Here is a 5628-nt window from a genome sequence, read left to right on the forward strand (position 1 = left end):
AAAGCATCTAAAGGACCTTCGGACTCTGAGAAACAAGATTCTCTGGTCTGTTGAACCTCAATTCTAAGCATCATGTTTGAAGGAAACCAGCTCTACGATTCACCTTCCAACAGGACAATGAACCTAAGCACACAGCCAAGGCAACACAGGAGTGGCTTAGGGACAACTCTGTGAATGTCCTAGAGTGGCCCAGCCAGAGCCCTGACTTGAACCCTATGGAACGTCTCTGGAGAGACCTGAAAATGGCTGTCCATCGACGGTCCCCATCCAACCTGACCGAGTTCATTATGATTATTATTATAAATAATAATAATTCTAAAATAAAATATAAAATAATACTCAAAATATAAGAAGAAGATAGTAATAGTATTATACTCAAATAAATGTCCAGAGATATGAAAGAGCTTCCTCTGGCCATTCAAATTCTCATATCAGCTCAGAGATTGATTTTTTAAAAGTATAGATGTTAATATCATGTATTTAGCCAGATAATTAGGATGCATCTCACATTTAAAAACACAAAATGTCACACTGACTATCCCTAGCTATCACCACAAAAAAGCATTATATCAGTGCAAGCAGCTACAGTCTGCTCAGTCCACACTGATCTCAGGCATGTCTCAGGCTACGAATAGGCAAATAGATGACACAGCTCCTGAGGACTTAAAAGGGTGTGTGTGTGAGTGAAACATGACAGACAGCCAACAGTGAGTCATTCTATAACAAGCTCAGCAGCTGTTGCCTTATCAGATAAGGCAGAAACCCATCACACATGCACAAGATACACTCACAAACAACTAATACTCGTTTTACAACTTGCTATAAAAACGCTACTTTATTAAAACACCGACCAGATTTTACTTCCTGCTACATCTGAGGACCTTTACTACAAAGTTTAGAGTTAGAGTTGATAGTAAAATGATACCTTATTACAGAAAGGAAAATATCCTCCTTCCAGAATTACTGAACTCAAAAGTATCACAAATGTAAGTGATGACATTAAATACTGCAGATAAAAAAGACTGCTATCAGCAAATGTGAACCTATGCAGTCGGATTATTTATTAATCAGGGACAAAAAGTTTCATTTCTAGGGTCAGCTTGACCTCAGGGTGTAAATGGACATGATAAAACTGGGTTTACTATATGACTAAGGCAGTCTGTGCTGTAGGTTGGATGTGTGTTGACTCTTTGCTTGAGGTTGTGCTGTGGTTGCAGGTTTAGAGATTAGGCCTCTGATCTGTTTTCAGTAAACGGGAGCAGCTTTCACACAATCAAAAGCGACACAAAAGAAAAAAAACTTTCCCCACTCTCAACCTCATCACATCCCCCTCACAAGCTATTTAAAGAGACATCTTGCACATATGTATATATGTATGTCATATGTACAGTGTCCATCACTGACACACTAAATCTGACATCCCAGTGACACATCTTTAAAACCGGTTAAGATGTGCTCATTAACTGTTATAATGACAGATAACTACCTTAAGAACAGGATTACTTTTCTAATTTACATCTCATGTGCACCTATTAATGTATGATGTCTGTCATTTCATAAAGTTATTCAGATAGGATTAAAAAATCTAGTAATTTACATATAATTCATTTCTAAAAGTAAAAATAGATCTTTCTTTTGAGGTAGGGTTGATGAAAATGTTTACAGAAAAAATGAGAAAAAATATGTTCACCTGATTGATTTATCTTGAATGGGACACTTGAACCATCAACTTATATTTTACACAAAGTTGGCAAAGACAGAGATAGACAAACAGACAGACAGACAGATTCAGAGTACTACTGAAAAGTTGGTTTAGGGTTAGTAGGTCATTTATTTTATTGTTGCTTTGTGAGAAAAACAAAGACCTGTTTTTCTCAGTATTGAAAATCGCAAAGCACGTCTGCAAACCTCAACCTCCTCTGGGGAAACTAGTCCCATCCAACCGGGGCAGTAAGTCAACTATCACTCAGACTTGGGTATTTGTTGGGACATGTACCTGTCAGGTGTAAAACAGACTCAAGCACAGGATGGGAGGGGGAGCACGAATTAGAAAATTAGCTGTGGGTGTGTAATATGGCAGCTGTGAGGATGACTCAATGTCAAAAACAACCAAGCAGAGAAGAAACTCAAGACAAAGCGGCTCCTGCCCTTCACAGGTTTATCAGTTTTCACTTAATCCTCATCACCCGGAGTCAACATATGCTCAGGAGGCCCTGGAGCCTGAGCAACATCACACATCATGCCAATTTCATCAATGAGTTTACTATTATTTGAGTATGCTTTAGAAGAAAATACTTTTTTAGATTAGTTTTTCTACTTCAAAATGTCACATTTAATTTAATATGTTTCTTAATATTTCTTTGTAATTATTTGTGATTTTTTTTTTATCATGTGTGAACAGAACCCGTTGAACAGGTTTAAGATGTTGTAACATTGCCGGTAAAGATCCACATTGATGCTATTGCTATATGTGTGAATAAAGCCGTACAATTAACGGTTTTGGCTCATTATTGTCCAAGAGAGACAGTCACAATGTTCTGTTGGGGTATAAGCCTGTGACGTGTGAAAGCCTGTGACAGTTTATTTCGGAAAGTTATGTAGTCACATTAGACAGAAGCTAAAATGAAAGCGCTTCTCTTTATCTGCATGGATAGACAAATGCATCAACTGAATGCTGTTAGAGGTTATCTTAGTATCTTACTAAGTATGATTCTTTATCCGTGCAGATAGACAAATTAATCAACTGTCAGAGATTATGTTACTTTCTTAACATATTAATATATGACATCACAAAGCTGTAATAGCTGCTTGGTGAATGCAGAAAGCCATTGATTGTGAAATTTGGCAAAAAAAAAAAAAAAAAGGAAAATTAATAAAATTAAATTAAAAAAATTTTCTTAATGAGTTATTTGTTGTTTGTTTTTCAGTAAAAATCTACCTTAAAACCAGGAGAGCTTGACATTTTTGCATTATTTTTGTTTAAACAAACAAGTTTTCATTATCATCCCTCACTCTCTCCTCTTGTCTGTTTATAGGCTTCAGTCTCTTCTGACTGAATCAGTGATGAGACGTGCAGCGACAGAAAAAGACAGGTGTGCACAGCTGAGGCAAACTCTCAATGGCTACAGAACAAGGTGTGTGTTCAGACAGACCCACCCTCAAACTCCATTTCCTGCTGACTTACCACTGATCTGTCCATTACAGTACACACTATTGCACAAATAATCTCACCAAATGATTAGAAGCCTTAATGCAGTTAAATGAAAGAGTGAAACAGTGTAATAGCCATAAATCATTTTTAAGCATATGGGTAGAGTCACCTTAAATATGTAATCCACTACAGTGATGAGTCTGCCAGCAGTGGATATATGGATGCTCCTCCATTTGAATCTACAGCACTTTAATGCTTTCTGGGAATTAATCCTGAGTCACATGTTAAATAATATAGTGAAACCATTAATCAGTCCTAGTGGATCAATCCGACCTTTGTCAGCGTCTCAAATTAATTACCAGTCCTGTGACTTCAACAGTCCAGTTGTGTCAGAGCATCTCAGCTGCTTTCTCACAGGTTTTGATGGAAGTGACAACCTATTCTTAATTATACAACACATACCTGTTTATACAAACAATAACATAAGTAAGAAGAAGAAGAAGAAGAAGAATTTTTTTAAATAGAGGAAAAATATATTTGGACCCAGGTGCCTAAAACTTAGAATAGATGTCATATTTGACACAAATGAAAGCAAAGCTGCAAAGGATATACGTCGGTGCTGAATCATTAAAACGTCAACAATACCAAAGCAGTGGTTGCCATGGTTTCTTAAAAAACAGTTTGTGAAGGAACATCCTCAATTGACTAAATCCTAGCATATCAGCAGTTCTTGAGAACATAATTGCTTGCTTAATGCTTGACAAGACAACAGTAATTTCCTGAATCTGATTAATCTGAATGACAATACAACCATTATTCATCTGATCATTCATCTAGGAGTGTCTCGGGTATCTTACATTCTAAAAGATCATCCCCCATAGGCTACTTCCTGGTCTTGTGTTTTGGTGCTATTATTGTTGCTACATTCTTCACCAGCAGAGGTGTAAATTACATGAGCATTATTCCAGTAAATTTGCACATTTAACTATAGTAATATTGAAAATGAATACTTAGGCTCATTTAAACTTCAAAGGAAAAAAATTACATATATTTTAATTTAGACCTTCATCTTTACATTTTTGCAAACATACATACAAATAATAAATATAAATAATATTTAAAAATACATTTATACAAATATTATATATATATATTATATATATTTTTGATCAAATAAATGCAGCATTTGTAAGCATCAAAGACTTCCAAATCAAAGTATTCGGATGGATGGATGGATGGATGGATGGATGGATGGATGGATGGATGGATGGATGGACAAAACCGTGCTGCCTCCACAATGTCAGAAATTTCCTCAGGTCAATCTACAACAGCAGCACTCAAGAAATTACTATATCTGTGTGTGTGTGTGTGTGTGTAGAATAGATGACAGAGCTGAGCCCTTAAACCCAGCAGTCAGACAGCCCATCAATGCATACGGTTTCTAAACATCATTAAAAAATGAGATGGCATTATGCCGAGGGGTCCCAGAGGGAGATTCGGAAAACTGAGTGTGAGAATTACAGCAGATGTCTGAGATAAAGACACCAGCAGGAACACACAGTGCCTGCTACATACATAATCAGACATCTGAAAGACTCCTATCTACCTTCATACACAATCACAGACAAATGAGCACTCAAAACACCCACGAGTGAAAGACCATCAGCAGGACAGAGCGAAAACAAATGGGGGATGTGGGAAAGATAAGAGGAAGGAAAGGGACTGAATAGAGAAGGACGAACTAATGTAATTTAATCTTGAACACTGTGCTGCTCATCATATTTCAGATTGGATCTTCACCCGTCTGAAGGGTAGAGGTGTGCTTGGCTCAAATCAGATTTCAGCTGGGAAATTGTTCTTTGTTCAGGCACTGTTCTCAGTCTAACAGCTGCCCAACAAACTTAACTGGCTGTTTTGTTTGAATGCTTCATATTAAAGGGGTCATATGATGCTTTTTTAAAGATCATTATTTTGTGTATTTGGTGTAACAGAATATGTTGACATGCTTTAATGTTCAAAAAACACATTATTTTTCAAATACTGTACATTATTGTAGGTCCTCTATGCCCCGCCTCTCTCAAACGCTTCGTTTTCTACAAAGCCCCCTCCTTGCAGAGTCTTAACTTTGATAAAGAACATCTCTTTGGTTTTGAGACTTTAGTCTTTGCAACTTCAGGGATCTTATCTATGCACAATCAGCTTGTAACACTCCAAAGAGAAAGAAAAACTTGAAATCGCATCATATGACCCCTTTAAGAGTTTAATTTGTCTGTGTCCTTTGCTTTAAAGGGGTCATATCATACATTATTATTACTTTCTTCCCCAGCATGTTCACATGTTGTTTTTGTTGTTATATAAACTTTATTTGGTTTTCATGACCATTTTCCACCTCACTGACCCTTTAAATTAAACTAAACATAAATTAAATTAAGCTTACATTTTTATTGTTGTTGCTTTAAAACTATAGGGTTACATAA

The sequence above is a fragment of the Sinocyclocheilus rhinocerous genome, unplaced genomic scaffold, assembly GCF_001515625.1.
Source record: "Sinocyclocheilus rhinocerous isolate Xijiao unplaced genomic scaffold, SAMN03320098_v1.1 scaffold153, whole genome shotgun sequence".
Classification (NCBI taxonomy): domain Eukaryota; kingdom Metazoa; phylum Chordata; class Actinopteri; order Cypriniformes; family Cyprinidae; genus Sinocyclocheilus; species Sinocyclocheilus rhinocerous.